The sequence below is a fragment of the Microtus pennsylvanicus genome, chromosome 4, assembly GCF_037038515.1.
Source record: "Microtus pennsylvanicus isolate mMicPen1 chromosome 4, mMicPen1.hap1, whole genome shotgun sequence".
Lineage (NCBI taxonomy): Eukaryota > Metazoa > Chordata > Mammalia > Rodentia > Cricetidae > Microtus > Microtus pennsylvanicus.
The window spans coordinates 71,554,273-71,571,878 of NC_134582.1; the positions used below are offsets into that span (position 1 = coordinate 71,554,273).

Sequence of the window (17,606 nt, forward strand, 5' to 3'; positions counted from 1 at the left end):
ATATAATGGGAAAGTTTGCAAGGAGCTATTGGTATAACTATGCTGGCCTGCCCCGTCACTTGGGTGCCCTGTCCCTTTAAAGGACAGGCTCTGCCCACTCCCAGTCTCCCCCTTCCTGCCAAGGCAAGCCCGATCTCTTGGATCTCCTGCCTCCTCTCTTCATTTTTCTCTCCCTCTCTGTCGTTCTTCTTCTGAAGAGGCAGCCTCTGCACCCCCTTTCCGCTCTATCTCTTTCTCTCTCTCTTTCTCTCTCGCCTCCATGACCTCCCTCTATATAAACTCTAGGACTAAGATCTCTCCACATGTTGTATCTGTCTCCCACCCACCGCGGCCTCTCCCACTCACAGTGGGACCTGCTAGAGTCACCCCACACCATAAAACATAACAGCTAATATGAATTCTAGAGACGATGGCATGTAGCTCAGTTGGCTGGATGTCTGCCCTAGCATACATGAAGGCCTGGGTTCGAGCTTCAACACCCCACAAAGCAAGTGTACAGTACACGCCTGTCATCCCAGCTTCCGAGTAGAGCAGAATAGGAGAGTATAATAAGTGCTCACAAGGGACAGGGCATCACTGGTAACCCAGACACAAAGTTTGTTCTCATTTATCCCTTCGACAGTCTTATGCTGACCCATGAGCCTGCCGTCACAAGGTTCTTCTTGAGCACATGACTCTGGGGTTGTCTTTGAAACGCCTTAGATGTGGGACTCAAGGGAGATGCTGAGACAGACAGTCTTTTAGGAGTAGGAAGTTTGTTAGAAGACTCATTAACGCCATGAACCGAGAAAAGAAAATATCAGCATAGTGAGACTCAGAGTTCAGCTCCACCACCAGAAAGAGACAGCAAGTCAGCAGCTCTAGGGAGAATTCAGGCCCAGAAAGCAAAGCGGGAGTTGCTTCTTGAAAGGTTGTCTCTGATTCCCCAGCAGGCAACAAGGAAAGGGTGTATTAGTTTCTCTTCTCTTGCTGTGATAAAATATCATGTATATCATAAAATACCAAAAACAACTTAAGGAAGAAAGAGTCTATTATGAGTTACAGTCCCAGACGGCTCAAGTCCATCGTGGCAGGGAAGGCATCATAGTGGCAGGAGCATGAAGCTGGCTGATCACATTTTTACCCAAATACAAGAAGCAGTGAGAGCAGGAAGTGGGGTGAGACTACAGACGCTCAAATCTCAACCCTACTGGTGTACTTCCTACAGTAAGACTATGCCTCCTGGAGGTTCCATAACCTCCTCCAAACAGCCACCAACTGGAGACCAAGTGTTTAAGTATGTGATCGTAGAGGGGCGTTTCTCATCAAAACCACCACAGGTCCATCAGCAGCCCCCTTTTCTGTGTCTGGTGTGTCCTGCATGTTTGCACACTCACTTGGAAAAGTAAGAAATCTGGGTGCCTGGGTGCTAGAGAGTCAAGGCAGACCCTGAGACTGGTGCTTGCTGGGATCCGTGAGACCAGGAGGAGGGGGAAAGGCTGCTGCCATGGCTGTAGACTGAGCAGCAGTCTGGTCTGAATTCAGCACATTCTGGTAATTTTCTATTTCTCTTTGAAGAATGCCTGGTAGTGACAAAAGCTCCCTCTACCAGTAGGGCCGGGAGCCTCTCTGAGACAACCGTGTTCAAGCTCTTTGTCAAAGTCTCTTTCATCACAAGCCCTTAAGTATCCCATTGTTTCTCAACAATGGACCATACCAGAGTGAGCCATTTTATCTCTTTCTTCCTTGTTAGTATGACATCAGTGTCGGAATGATATCCCATCACACAAAAGGTTGGGTGTGTAGACAAATGTGGAGGCCAGAGGAAAGCCTTGAGTGTCAAATGGTCATCCCCAAGTCTGTCAAGATGACTAGCCAGAGAGCCCCAGGGACCACCACCCTAGCACTGGGATTAAAATCAAAGACAAGGTCTCCTGTAGCTCAGGGCATTGTGGAGGATGCCCCCGACTCTGATTCTACCTTCCTAGTGGGGGGTAGCACTGGTAGCACAGCAGCAGGGAGCAGGGTTCACGCAGGGCTGTGAATGGTAACCAGGGCTTCCTGCATGATAGACATGGTAGACACTCTGCCAATTGAGCTTCATCTCTAGCCCGTTTTTAGATAGGTTTCTCTGTGTAACAGCCCTGCCTGTCCTGGAACTAGCTCTTGTAGACCAGGCTGGCCTGGAACTCACAAAGCTCCTCCTGCCTCTGCCTCCCAAGTGCTGGGATTAAAGACATGCGCCACTACCGCCCAATTTAGCCATAACTTGTTAACTCTACCCCTTCCCCCTCTTCCATACAAGTTAGGATCCAAAATGTAAATTTATTCTTTCATAAAAGAAATGACTAGTGTTAATATCAGCTAATGGGTTTTCTGTACCCAATAATAGATTTCTCTGCCAATGCAGCAAGCCAAATCAAGCCTAATTGAAAAAGTATAGCAAGCTGGGCGATGGTGGCGCATGCCTTTAATCCCAGCACTCGGGAGGCAGAGGCAGGCAGATCTCTGTGAGTTCGAGACCAGCCTGGTCTACAGAGCTAGTTCCAGGACAGGCTCCAAAGCCACAGAGAAACCCTGTCTCGAAAAACCAAAAAAAAAAAAAAAAGAAAGAAAGAAAGAAAAAGAAAAAGTATAGCAAGAGGTTTGTTTGAATAAAGCAACTCCTGGACAGGTCCGCCAGTCCCAGAGATGGAGGCCAGAGAAGCTTTGCACCCAAACTAAAGCAGGGAAATACAGCTTGTAGGCGAGGGGTGTGTCATAAGCTGGGTTTATGGGGTCTGGGCTACTGCAACTTTAGGGGAAGGGCAGCCTTAGCCACTGAGAATGCAGAACTGGGCTTTTAGGTTCCAGAGTTTGGAGAGAAAGACAGAAATGGGGCTTTCCGGCTCATGCAGGGGTGAGACGAGCTGAAGGTTCCAACAGAACATTAGCCAAACACATGTTTCACATATCTGATTATGCCCATATGCCCCTAATTTAAGAAAACAAAAAATAAAAAACACAAGGATGCTGCCTTAAGGTCTAAGGTTTAAATGTGGCAGCTCTGACAGATGCATTCTCTATTATTTATTTATTATGTATACAGTGTTCTGTCTGCATTTTTGCCTGCAATCCAGAAGAGGGCACCAGACCTCATTATAGATTGTGAGCCACCATGTGGTTGCTGGGAATTGAACTCAGGACCTCTGGAAGAACATCTTCCCTCTGAGCCATCTTCCCAGCTCTTTTTTTTTTTTAAGATTTTCCTTTTTTTAATATTTATTTATTATGTATACAATATTCTTTCTGTGTGTATGCCTGAAGGCCAGAAGAGGGCACCAGACCTCATTACAGATGGTTGTGAGCCACCATGTGGTTGCTGGGAATTGAACTCAGGACCTTTGGAAGAGCAGGCAATGCTCTTAACCACTGAGCCATCTCTCCAGCCCCCCAATTTTTTTTGGGGGGGGGTTTCGAGACAGGGTTTCTCTGTAGCTTTTTGGTTCCTGTCCTGGAACTAGCTCTTGTAGACCAGGCTGGCCTCGAACTCACAGATATCCTCCTGCCTCTGCCTCCCAAGTGCTGGGATTAAAGGCGTGCGCCACCACCGCCCGGCTCGCATTCTCTACTTAGTAACTATCACTATTGTATTTTTCCATTTTATTTAATTTTAATAGTTTTTTTTAATGGAGGTAGAGGGTGTTCCTGAAATAAATTCTGTTAGTCCCAGATTTTAGAGTGCTGTTGTACTTCATGTGTAAAGAACTTTAGCTTTCCCTGAGATATTTACTTTGGTTTCCCTTTGAGTTTAAAGGGCATTTTAATGGAGACAGAATCCTTAACACATTTTGCCTTTAAATTGCAAAAATTTCAGGGACACAAAAGGTAAAAAAACTGACAAAGTGGATAATCATCTGTAGCTATACCCTTGGTTTAAGAAAATGTACTTTTTTTGTGAGTTTCTTTGAATATTTTTTGTGAAAATAAGTTGTAAAGTGAATTAGCAAAGAATTCTAAAGTCAAGTACTTTGCCATGTATTCCTTTGCAAGGATTAATATTGTTCAATATTATTCCATTTAAAATAAGTGTAATATTTGTTAAAATTGCTTTATTTTATTTTATAAGGCAGAGGCTCACTCTGTAGCCCGGGCTAGTCTGGAACTCGCTGTGTAAGCCAGATTGGACTAGACTTTGTGGCAACCTTCTTGTTTCAGTCTTCCAGAAGAACATTGGAATTAAAATGTATATGCCATCACTGCTAGCTGATTCTGTAAATTTCTCATTCCTAGCCCACATTCAAATTTCTCAAATTGTCCCCAATGTCTTTGATAGCTGTTTTCAATCGGGATTTTGTGATGGACCACGCGTTGTATTGGGCTGCAGAATTGAAGTTTAGTATACAAATAAAGTCTGGGGGTGGGGGGTACACACTTGGAGAACCCTCCAACCAGTGGTGAAGGATTAAAGTCTGCAATGTCACCTCCTTAAGGCTAGGAGATTTGTGGGAAGTGTAGTCTGGAATGAGCCTAGTTTAACTCCACCCCGAACTCCCAAAGCTGCCTTGCTGGACTAGGTTTCCCGGCTTCCATCAACTCAGTCCAAAGCTGTAACAGGGTGTGAGCTACACAGAGGGTACACAGATGGAGTGGGATGGAGTCCGGGGACAGTTTCCTTGAAACCTGGCAAAAAAAAAAAAACAAAAAACAACAACAACAAAAAAAACAAAGTCCAAGCCGGGCGGTGGTGGCGCACGCCTTTAATCCCAGCACTCGGGAGGCAGAGGCAGGCGGATCTCTGTGAGTTCGAGACCAGCCTGGTCTACAGAGCTAGTTCCAGGACAGGCTCCAAAGCCACAGAGAAACCCTGTCTCGAAAAAAAAAAAAAACAAAAAAAAAACAAAAAAAAAACAAAGTCCAGATGTCCTACAGCGTAGGAGAGGGAAGCTTGGGGGTCCAAGGTCCAGCCCCCTCGTGTGGGAGCGCTGGGGTGCTGGTGGGCGTGAGTGCTCCTGGCCGTCGCTGCAGCCAGGAGGGCAGGACCCAAAGCCTGCCCGACTTCCGTGCTAGGGCTCGCGGGCGCGGGTCGGCTGGGAGACCCCGAGCTCCAGAACCACAAAATCCCAGCAAATTCCATCTCATTGCCTAGCTGGACACGAGGATTTTAATCATTATTGGTCACCTGGTCTTGTTTCGAAACAGATCACCTGCATAGAGAGACAAACAACCTTGTGCAGGTTCCTAAGTCCTGATTGACAGCTTCTGTTCTGTTTAGAAAAGACGTTGTTTGCATTGGGAGTCTTACATAAACTTCATAGCACGATGAGGTCAGCATAGCTGTGCTCATTAAGGATAACAAGCTAGGCTCAGGTGGGTGGAAGGATGTGTGTGCAGCCTACAAGCTGATGTTGAGGAAGCGCTGATTCAAGGGTAGGCATGACTGACTTCCTGTCTCTGGCACGAATTCTGCACCTGCCCCAAGTCAGCATCTGGGCCTTCACAGTAACCTGTCAGCATGTAGGTCCGTGGTGGAAAATGAACCTCATATCTGATGTTAGATTCTAAGAATTCTGGTGTGTCCTGTCGGGTTCTTAGCTGAGGCAGGTTCCTTCCTTGCAAGGCTGTGTTTTCAGTCTGATACAGAAAATTACAGAGGGTCAGGTTTGTGTTATAAAATTAGTTTTCTAGTCCCAGGTTTTAGCTTCTGGTAACCATTGTTGTTTGAGAGTAGTGAGCTGTGAACTAGGAAGCGGGGAACCCAGGGATTGAACTTTACTCCAGAAAAGAGAGCCGTCTTCTGACCTCCCTGACAAACAGGAGCAAGTGGCAGTTGCCAGAGTTAGGGGTCTTGCTATGCATTTCAGGCTGGCCTCAAGCTTGTAATCCTACTACCTCAACCTCCAAGTGCTTAGATTACAGGTATGTGCCATCACACCTGGCTTCCATGGTTATTACTTCTGATTCATTTCCAACTTTGCTGAAACTGGATCTTTGTCCAGAGCAACATCATTTGTGAATGCCCCAGAAATCAAGGGCTCGTTGCACCAAGTCTGCCACAGGCATGATGTTCATATTTTAATTCATTGTTTCTGATGAGAGGTGATCATGACATGGCTAAGCCACAATTTATTCATATATATGTGAGTGATTTCCACATAAACATTGAATGTCTCCGTTCTCTAAGGTTTACAACAAGAATTAAGCAGAAATTCTGGGTCAGTGCACAACACTGTAAGATCCTGTCAGGGGCCACTGTCAGGGCAGGTGAGACGGCGCTGCTGGAAAAGGGCTTTACCACCCAAGCCTGGAAAGAAGAACCCACGCGCTGGAACGAGAGACCTATCTCTGAAAGTTGTTCTCTGATCTCTTCACCCCGCCACACACAATAATAATAAAAATGCCAGGTGTGGTGTGGTACTGCAGGACTTTAATTCCAACACACAGGAGGCAGAACTAGGCAGATCTCCGTGAGCTCAAGCCTGGCCTGTTCTAAATATTGAGTTCCAGGAGAGCCAGAGCTACAGAATAGAGACCCTGCTTTTAAAAAATTATTATTATTTAATATTTCAATAAATTATTTATTAAATTTAATAATAAAATAGAAAACAGTCTGGATGGTTTTTTAAATATATTACTAAGTGGCATTCTATCATCACTGAAGATTCTAGGGATGCTAAGACTCTGCATGTTTATTGCTGTCTGTCTGTCTGTCTGTCTGTCTGTCTGTTTGTTTTAAGACAGGTTTCACATTTATCATAGCCAGAACCCAGAAACAACTGAAATGCCCCTTGATCGAAGAATGGATAAGGAAAATGTGGTACATTTACACAATGGAGTACTACACAGCAGAAAAAAATAATGACAGCTTGAATTTTGCAGGAAAATGGATGGAGCTAGAAAACATTATTTTAAGTGAGGTAACCCAGACACAGAAAGACAATTATCACGTGTACTCACTCATAGATGGTTTTTAAACATAAAGCAAAGAAAGCCAGCCTACAATCCACAATCCCAGAAAACCTAGACAATAATGCGGACACTAAGAGAGACTTACATAGATCTAATCTACATGGGAAGTAGAAAGTAGAAAAAGACAAGATCTCCTGAGTAAATTGGGAGCATAGAGACCTTGGGGGAGGATTGAAGGGGAAAGGGGAGAGACGGAGAGGGGAGCAGAGAAAAATGTAGAGCTCAATAAATATCAATAATATATATATGTATGTATATATATATGAGACATTAGTTACAAAAGAGTAAACCTAAAAAAAAAAAGAAGAAGACAGGTTTTACATAATCCAAACTGGTACTGAACTCTTGATCTTCCTGTCTCTATCTCTCAAGAGGTGCAATTATAGGCATGTGCTGGAATACCCAGCCAAACTCTGCATCTTTTTTGTTAACTTAATTTTATTTATTTTTATTTATCATTATTACAATTATTGTGCACACTTGTAGAGCTCAGGAAACAACTCTTAGGAGTTTGTTCTCCCCACCATGGGCTCCAGGGGTTGAACTCAGGTTGTACAGCAAGCACCTCTTGCTGATCCAAGCCCCACATCTTTACTAGCATTCAACAGCATCCTTGTTACTTCCTTTTACATTTGCTCCATTACATTAGGCTTGTAACAGTTTTTCAATTTGGTTTAAATTTGCCTTCTCCTAATGTTTAATAATGAGCTTTTGACCCGCCCAGCAGGTCCTAAGTTATTCCAGGGTCTGAAGAGGCACTATCTGAAAGACATGGGCGGGGAGAGAAACGGACGCCAAGCAGTATTCCTTGTCAAGGCATCCCGTTTATTGAAGCAAGTTTTATGTCTTATATACTCCTCAGTGAGGAGCTCGGGCAGGGGGAACTGAGGAAGGGGGAAAGGAGGGAAGGAAAGGAGGGGCTCAGTAGCTAGGCAGCAAAGTGGGGCAGTTGCAAGGTCAGCGGCTAGAGCACCTGCTGTTAGTGATAAGCAGCAAACAAAGAAGACACTCTGAGGTGCCCTCTGGAGCTTGAGTCTCCAAGGTCAGCATACAACGTCTCAGTTAACTTTAAGTTTTTCTGTCTCAAGATTTCCACCTCAAGGCCCTGTGAGACGTGAGAAAGGAGAAGCCTGAAATGGCTCCTGACAAGCTTTTTTTTGGGGGGGGAGAAGTGCCCATTCAACTCTTTTCCCCCATATTTATTACTGAGGTAAAGAGTACTGTATTCTATAAAATATTCGTTTGGGATTTGTGACTGTTTTCTCACATCGTTTTTGAAGGGACTCCAGCCAGCTCGAGCACACAGGACTCTGGCAGGCCTTGCCCTTCTGCCCCATTCCCTCTGTCTTGCTAAAAAACAAAAAACTATTAGATTGCATTCCTAAAGCTAGCTGCCAGGATCTATTCCCTTATTTGTCCACTTCCTCCTCCTTAGGCTGACTACCAAGGTCCAGATATCAAAGTATTAAAGTCTGGCAATAAAAAGTCCCTTTTGATTTACCTAATTAACATTCCCAGTCAAAATATACCACTGCATCTTATTATAGCCCTTTCTAACACAGACGTTTTTCTTTTAAAAATTACACCTACAGGGCTGGAGAGATGGCTCAGAGGTTAAGAGCACCAGCTGCTCTTCCAGAGGTCCTGAGTTCAATTCTCAGCAACCACATGGTGGCTCACAACCATCTGTAATGAGATCTGGCACTGTATCCTGGAAAGTGTATATATAACAAATTAATTAATTAAAAAAATTACACCTGCAAGGTTATTTGCTGTTGTTTTCTTCCTCAGTCAGAAAGCAGACACTTGAACTTTTCTCCCTGACCCCCACCCTCAATAAAGGCTCTCTCTGTGAAAACAGGAGTTTGGATGTGGTTTGTGCCTAATCTGGGGTCCAGAAGGGAGCCTCCAATGTGTGGTGATGGAGGGTCTCCTTTATTTTTCTTCATAGACTTCCTTTCTTTCTTAGATAGGACCTCACTATGTTCCCCATATCAAACTTTCTGTCTTCCCACTTCAGCCCCCTGAGTCCAAAGCATTATCGTATCCAGCTTTTTCTAGGTTTGTTTGTTTATGTTTGTCTTGAGACACCCCTGGCTGGCCTGGAACTCACCAAGTAGACCAGTTTGGCTTTGAACACACAGAAATATGCCTGCCTCTGCCTCCAAGGTACTGGGATTAAAGGCGTGTACCACCAAGCTGGGCACCTTTTCTAATCTTAATAGTAATTTCCTCAGAGCAAGAGGCTTTGTGTGAATTAATTTTTCATAAATTTTTTCTCTTATGAATATGTTAGTCTGCTCAGGTCACCATAAAAACATACCACAGACAGATGAGTTAAACAGCAGAAATTTATGTTAGTGTTGGTGGCTGGAAATCCAGAATTAAGTTTTGCAAGATTGGTTTCTGGAGCCTCTCCTGGCTTTCAGACAGCTGTGGGCTCCCTGTGTCCTCACATGACCCTTCCTTTGTACTCATGGGGAGGTAGGAGGGGAAGACAAAGGGAAAGAGAGCTCTGTCTTGTCCCGTAAGGACACTAGTCCCTTCAGCTACTCTGTGGCTTCATTAGCCTTAATTACTCACAAAACGATCTATAGATAAAGTCACACAAGGGATTAGGGTTTCAAAATATAAGTTTATGAACACCTATGATAACAACCCATTCAAAAATAGGCAAGAGTTTTGTCATTTCTGCAAAGACACACTGAGATTAATCAGCTCATTAGAAATGCCCAGAGCTGCTGGCCCTTAAAGGACTATAACCCAAGTCACATTGAGGTGTCACCTCGTATCCAATAGGATTGCTTGTATGAGGAAGCAAAACAGAAACTGAAGCACTGTGGGAATGAGAAGAAGTGGAAACCTCTCTGCACTGTTGGTACAGAACAGCAGCTGCTGTGAGAGGCAGGAGGCCACGCCTGTGTTAAGGAAACATTCAGATACAGTAAAGAACAGCTCCACTCTGAAGTACAGATGGCCTCCATCTCAGAGGTTCAAATTACATTTTTAAATCTTTTATAATGCTTTCAAGCGAAGCACATTCAATAGGAACTTCACTTTGTATGCAGTGGTGGTAGTGTGTGTATATGTACATGTTTGTGTGGTATGTGTGTATGTACGTGGTAGTGTGTGTATATGTACGTGGTAGTATGTGTATATGTACATGTTTGTGTGGGTGTGTGCACATGGTAGCCAGAGTTGGCATCAGGCACTTACCTTTTTTTTTTTACACACAAATGCTGGGGATCCAAAGTTAGTTCTTCATACTTGTGTGGTGTGCCAACTTCTCAGTCCCAGAAACTATACTTTGACTTTGAAATTTGGTTCTTGTCCTGGGCTAAATGTATGTGGAATAATACTCTCTTGTTTTACGGGAAGAAGGCAGAAAGCTGTGTTCCCTATTAAGCCACAGAAATATGAAGATAAACACCTCTATACTGAAACCCAATGGTGGTGGCATACATCTTTAATCCCAGCACTCTGGAGGCAGAGGTAAGGGATCTCTGTGAGTGTGAGGCCAGTCCGGTCTACAGAGTGACTTCCAGGATAACCAGAGCTACACAGAGAAACCCTGTCTTGAAAACCAAACAAAAAATCACTATACTACAGGGGAGAGTATCTAATATGAGATACTTGTCACCTTATTATATTGCTTATGTTTGATTATTTTATTCCTCTGTCAGCTAATATATGTATTCTGGAGCATATTTTGAGTAGGCTAGGGCCAGTGAGTTGGTTCAGTAGATGAGGGCACTTGCTGCCAAGAATAATTATCTGAGCTCTGTCCCCAGGACCCATTTGGTAGAGACAAGAACCAGCTCCTGCAAGTTGGCCTCTAACCTCCAAACGCATGCTGTGGTGTCCACATGCCCACACAAATATATAGATACATACACACAGTAAATAAACGTAACTTGTTTGTTAATCATGTCAACTAGACTAAGTTATGATGTTTGGCGGGTTACAAGTATTAAATTTGATCCTGACATACAGTATTTCAACTTATGGTGGGTTTTTTTAGGACATAGCCACAAATCAATGAACATCTGTATGAACCCAAAGGAACTGAAAGCAAGGGCAAAAATAGTTACTTCTGTGCCACGCCCAGAACAGCACTGCTTACAGAATAGGTATGGTGGGTACAACACAAATGATCATCAACACGTAAATGGATTGTTTTGTTGTTATTGTTTCAAGACAGGGTTTCTCTGTGTAGCTCTGGCTGTCCTGGAGCTCACTCTGTAGACAGGGCTGGCCTCGAACTCACAGACATCCACCTGCCTCTTGCCTCCTAAGTGCTGGGATTAAAGCCATGAGCCACCATCGCCTGGTTTATAAATAGATTTTTAAAAGTGACACACATATTTTATAGCGTGTCATTGACCCTTAAAAGGAATTAAATTCTGACACATTCTACAATCCTGAAAACATGCTAAGTAAAATAAGCCAGACATAAACAGACAATCATTGCTATGCAAATACAGTCAGAAAGGAATAGACAGGTCCCAGAGACCGGAGGATGAGGTCATGGGGGATTATGTGTGGTATAATGTTCCTGTTCTGGGAGAACGCCTTTAATCCCGGGACGTGGGAGGCAGAGGTTCTCTCCGCGAGCTGTAAGAGAGGGATGGAGAGCCCAGGTTGCAGAGTTGAGATAAGGTTTGAAGGTGATCTGTCTGTGACATGTCACCCCATTGATTGCCAGACTGGCTAGGCTGGTGTCCTCATGAGTCTCCCTCCAGAAGCTACACTCAGTGGGAGAGAACTGTCTTTCACTAAGAGAGAAGGACCAGCTGGACGGTGGTGGCGCACGTTTTTAATCTCGGCATTCCATTCAGGAGGCAGAGGCAGGCAGATCTCAGTGAGTTCAAGGCCAGCTTGGTGTACAAAGCAGTTCCAAGCCAGTTAGGACTGTCTCGAAAAACCAGAAAAAGAGAGAGGGACACACACACCTGTCTTCAGCCAAAGTAATTACTCTCCCCTGTGCCAAACATGCTCTCAAGGAAATAAACAGATAGATGTTTAAAAAAGCAAAACAAAACAACAAAAACCGTTTTTATGTAACTTCACTTTTCACATACTTCCCAATACAATAGCAGTTTCCGCAGCTGTTTCCCAAGTCCTGTGTCAGAAAATGCTGTAATTTCATTCGGGATCCAGCAAGACACTCCTTTGCTTTTGGTAACAGTGCAGTCTTTCAGTTTCTTCCATCTCCTTCACAGCCTTTCGGGAACTTTATCCTGAAGCAATCCTAAAAGCAGAAAGTGGTAAAAGGGCCAGAAGTTTAGGGGAAATGTAGTTTTGAAATGTTGGAGGTTTTTGTTGTTGTTTTGTGCAACCCCACCCCCACCCCCGCCAGCCCTGCTTCCTAGCTTCTCCTTAGCCTTTTCCTCTGGCTTTTGTACTGGGCAGAAGTGGCGTGGCAATCTCTTCAGATGCATGCATTGAGTGTGTGGAACTGCCGCTGGAAAGGAGATGAGAAAATTCCTGGACCTCCTCTCTGCACCGCCAACATTCTTAAACACTGGTGGGCTCTAGGCGGTGGAAGGCTAGTGGAGAGGCTTCCGGGTTGTGTGGGATGCAGGGACTCTGAGCCGGGACCAGGATGCACTAGACGGGTTTGTAACCTTAACATGTAAATCGCAGGCAGGAGCTAGGTCTCCCGGAGCTCTGGAGTCAGAAAGAGCCGCTTTAGTCCCGGCTGTCACCAGCAAGCCAAGGGACCTGAGTAAGATTTCTGGTTTCTCATCTGTCAGCTGATGCCTCTTACAAGGTGTGTATAAATTTCTAGACAAACCAGCATCTGTAAGATCAAGAGCAAAGTACAGGTTGCTGAGCCCCGAGTAAGAGACAGTCGGCTACTGTGTTTAGAAGATGCCGGCTTGTTTTTAAAACTGGATGCAAACCTGACATCATTCTAAAGAAGTCAGTGGAACCATTGACATTAAAAATAACCGAGGCACTGGGACTGTAGCTCAGTAGGTAGGGACTTCACCTATCATGCTAAAGGCCCTGGGTTTGATCCCCACCCCCATCTTCTAACCTGGGCACTGGCATACAACCCCACAGAGGATCAGCCAGCTTCTGGTCTCCCTGGGCTACCTAAGCATCTGCCTCAAATCAATCACTCAACAGAAAAGTTAGATCTTTCCTCATTCATCTTGTACGAGTATGAAGATGTTAAAGAAGAATACAAACACTGAGGTTCAGGTTCTTGGAGATGTAAGCTCTTTCTTGTCAGCTGATGTAACACCTCCCTATGCCAGCATCATAGTGGCTGCCCCTAGTATGGAGGAGCTTGCCTGTGTCGGGTATGTTCTGGGGTTTCTGATGTTCTTCTTTCATGTCCACCAGCCCTTTCTTCAGTGTTTATCTCCCTCCTGTGGGACGGAAGTTCTAGTGAATTCCAACAGTCAGATACTTGTCCCTAAAATGAATTAGTTTTGTAGATCCATGTCTTCGAAACAACAGCTCCTGGGGAGTAGGAAGCAGAGGGCCTCTGTGTACAGGCTGTTCACCTGGAAGAGAAAACTCAGGATTCCTCTCCGACTCCTCTCAGAGCAGAAAAACAAGAGCCCAGAGAGAACCACTTCCTAGATAGGAAGCCATTCTTGGTCGTACAGCCGCATAAGACCCAGGCATGACGACAATGCCGCTCTCAGAGCTACCGCAGTCTATTTGATAATAGATGTAGGCCAGCTTTGAGAATAGCAGGTGAGACAAGGAGGTCCAGCCTAGGCTACCAGGGAAAAGCCACGTCATGGCAGAGCTGGTGTGGCGAGGTCTGCAGAAGCAGATATGGGCAAACAGTCAAAGCAAAGGTTTTTCCCGCTGTGCCCGGACAGCCCCAGTCCCTTCTCCGCTCTATAGGGTCTTCACTGATCTCACACAACATCACAGTATTTGACACTCATGATTTTACCCTGGTGTCAGAGAATCCCAAAACAATGTTACAGTTCACACTTTCCAAAGTTGCCTGTTTTGACTCTGGGAAACTTAAAGAAATAAAATAAAATAAAAACACAGGAAACCAAACCAAACAAAAAGACCTTAGATGTAAAAAGTTTGCTGACTTTGCAAGGGTTTCTCAGTTGACAATAACAGGAAAACAGGACAGCTCAGTAGTTCACGGTCTTCCTGGGTGAGTCACTGAAGGGATCTTATCTAAAAGTTTTACACGACATTCATCCTGTGAAACAAAAAGTTAAAAGTCCTTGAAATGTTTTAACATTTCATCTCTCTCTGTGTGTATATGGGTGTATTGTTGGGAGCTGTGAACCCCCAGATCCTGAATTTCTTGTAAACAACTTGTTTTCCTCTGCTTGAGACAGCCTGCAGCTGCTCTAAGCACCAGAACCTCAGAAGTTCCTGAAGGCAGGAGAGTGGGTCTGGTGGGTTTGGCTGGGGCGTGGCTGTTAGTTATGGATCCCTATATAAGGGGCTCTAGTACACAGTAAAGGGGGCATTCCTGTTTCAAGGATGATCCGTGTCTCTGTCTCTGTGTCTTTGTGTGTTTCAATCTCCAGCCCCTTGCCCGGTTCACGAACTATGGTGGCGCATAGAGCATAGACAGGCATGATGCACTGCAGTGTATGTGTGACTGTATACGTATGTGTGTGAAAATCGGGGAAAAAAAGGGCATTTCATCTCTGCCAGCAAGGTAACTCAGTGGACAGAGGTACTTGTTGCCAATCCTGACAAACTGACTTTAGTTCCCAGGTGGGAGAGACCTGACTTTCACAGGTTACACTGTATACACACACATACACACATAGCCTGTAATACACAAACAAATGTAAACTCAGGTTTTTTGTTTGTTTTTTTCGTTTTTCAAGTCAAGGTTTCTCTGTAGCTCTGGATGTCCTGGAACTGTCTGTAGCCCATGCTGGCCTCAAACTCAGAGATCCACCTGCCTCTGCCCCCCAAGTGCTGGGATTTAAGGTATGCGCCACCACTGCCTGGCTTTAGTAAATGTAATTTTTTTGAAAAACCATTAGGAGCCAGGCTGATCCAAGGCTTTCCCTGAAGCTCTGATGCACGGAGAAGGAGCATGCTGCGTTCCCCACTAAAGGGCTATAAGTTCCAAGGCTGCTGGGTCTGTGACTCACTTGAGATGCCCTGTGTTCCTTTGTGCAACATTGCTTGACTAGCTTCCTGCTGGCATTGCAATCCCTGGCAAAGCCGAAGCATGTATGGGCAGCCCATGTATGGTGGTTCTGTTGAATTTGTCCATATTAGGTTTCATGGTCTAAGTTGGTGAGGACGACTCACCAGTCTCTTTCTCAAGATGGCACCAGACCAGACCTCATTACAGATGGTTATGAGGCACCAGATGGTTGTTGGGAATTGACTCAGGACCTCTGAAAACCTTGTCTTGGAAAAAAAAAAAAGCTTTTATTATTTTTTCAGACAGAATCACAGGTGTTATTCTTGCACAATAAAAGTGAACTCGGAGCCGGGCGGTGGTGGCGCACGCCTTTAATCCCAGCACTCGGGAGGCAGAGGCGGGCGGATCTCTGGGAGTTCGAGGCCAGCCTGGTCTACAAGAGCTAGTTCCGGGACAGGCACCAAAGGCTACAGAGAAACCCTGTCTCGAAAAAAAAAAAAGTGAACTCGGTTTTCTAATTTTGTTTCAATGTACACTTTTGTTCACAATAGCTGTTCGTATATGTCTTCTCTTGGTCACTCTAAATTTAAGGACACTTAGGAACTGTGTTACATAACTTCCTGGGGAGACATGAACAAATATCTCTTCCCCTAGACAGGGCATCAACCACAGGCCAAAAAAGAATTCAAGTCTAGTTTGACGAGTCAGTAGATCTATTGGGGTTACTTGCAGGAGCAAAAGTGACTGGCCAGTATCTGCGCCACTGAAGAACCCCACACAGCAACATGGGTGGCAGCTTCCAAAAGCTGACGTTTCCTGGGGTAACATGCAAACAGATATGGATTAACCTTCCTTCCTCAAACAGTTTTGCTGCGGAGTTTTGTAGATCTCTTGAGTCTGGATGCCTTTCTCCTGGCAAGAGAAAATATTTCTGTCTGTAGGGAAGAGCTATGCAGCTAAATGGACAGTCCAGACTTTTCCCTGGATAAGCTTCATATTAAAATATTTTGTCCAAGGCTAGCAAGATAGGGCAAGATGGCTCAGACGGTAAATTTATTTAATTTTGTTTTATGTGCATTGGTGTGAGGTTGTCAGATCCCCTGAAACTGGAGTTACAGACAGTTGTGAGCTGCCATGTAGGTGCTGGGCATTGAACCTGGGACCTCTGGAAGAGCAACCAGTGCTCTTAACTACTGAGCCATTTCTGTAGCCCCGGGTAAAGGTATTTGCTGCCAACTTTGACATCCTGAGTTGAATCCCAGGACCGACATAGTGGAAGGAGAGAACACTATTTCAGCCCCCCACCAGCACACGCACACACATGCACGCACGCACGCATGCACGCACTTTTCCTCACGTAAAATGTGGGAAACAAAAAAACATGCCTAAACTGGGCGTTGGTGGCGCATGCCTTTAATCCCAGCACTCGGGAGGCAGAGACGGGGAGATCTCTGTGAGTTCTACAGCGTGGTCTACAGAACAAGTTCCAGGACAGCTTCCAAAGCTACAGAGAAACCCTGTCTCAAAAGAAAGAAAGGAAGAAAGAAAAGAAGAAAGGGAGAGGGAGACGGAGAGGGAGAGGGAGAGGGAGAGGGAGGGAGGGAGAGAGAGAGAGAGAGAGAGAGAGAGAGAGAGAGAGAGAGAGAGAGAGAGAGAAAGACCTAGATTCAATAAGCAAACATATACAATATCTCTAGCCCAAAAGTACACATGGCATGCTTGAAATAAATTTGAAATGTATCGCTAAGAAGTGACCCCCAATTACCTACCTAATCCCAGTGCAGTTACAAGAACACAAGTCACAGTAACTTTCTTAACAGAAGTGTAATATCCAGTCCATAGACAAGCTTCCCTTACTGACCCTTGATGCATTTTGCAGCTTGGGCCCCCTGCAAACAAGATGTTGTACAGGACACACGTTGCATTTGCTCCTGAGTTATAAAATCTAACTCATAGTCTCTGGAGCGCGGTAGAACTTGGGCTCCAGGCATCAAAATAGACTTTCCATAGTATGTTACTATTCCCTAAACCTTCCAAACACACCCGGATGAGCCAACTGAGCAGACGCGGAGCATTCTGGGAGATGTAGTCTTAGCTAGGGTTACTGCGCAGCCTTCTGGGAATCCATCGCAAGCTCACTTAGCCCTCGCCTAGCTCTGCGCGCAAGTGCAGGCTGCACAAGGCTTCGCTGGACTTCTCTGTCTTTTTGCTGCCTAGGTGAGAGCAGAGCCTCACTGTGGGCTCCAAGCCTTTGAGGGTTGCAAGAAGAACCACGCCTATGGTTGGGGCCGTCCAGAAGACTGATCCTGAGGGAAGAAGCTCCCTGAGGATTGAAAACAGAAATCGCGGGAAATCGCGGGACTGGAGCACACAGTGTGGTCAGGTAGAGGACAGCATAGTTGTAGCCTTGACCTGCAAACCTGCCACGATTGCGAGTGGGTCCCTTAAAGGCCCAGGCTCAGGATCTTTTTTTATAGCTGTTTCATCACTAAAGAATGAGTGTTGGATGAGGTTCCAAAGGGCGATGGATTCAATATCAGAGACACTTCACTCTCCGTGAAATTTCTAAACT

At 45.1% G+C, this 17,606-nt stretch overlaps 1 long non-coding RNA gene across 5 annotated transcripts; it reads right to left on the reverse strand.

Annotated features, from left to right (window-relative positions):
* Positions 1-11,980: 11,980 nt before the first annotated feature.
* Positions 11,981-17,076, reverse strand: LOC142848721 (uncharacterized). 5 transcript variants are annotated; one of them, XR_012910461.1, is made up of 6 exons: positions 16,804-17,076; positions 15,199-15,300; positions 14,001-14,116; positions 13,126-13,445; positions 12,555-12,730; positions 12,372-12,391 (listed from the first exon to the last, which is right to left on the reverse strand). It is a non-coding gene; the product is annotated as an uncharacterized LOC142848721 (long non-coding RNA). The 5 variants fall into 5 exon arrangements; XR_012910459.1 differs by lacking the exons at positions 12,372-12,391; positions 12,555-12,730 and adding an exon at positions 11,981-12,178; XR_012910458.1 differs by having other exon boundaries at positions 12,378-12,730.
* Between the last annotated feature and the right edge of the window lie 530 nt (positions 17,077-17,606).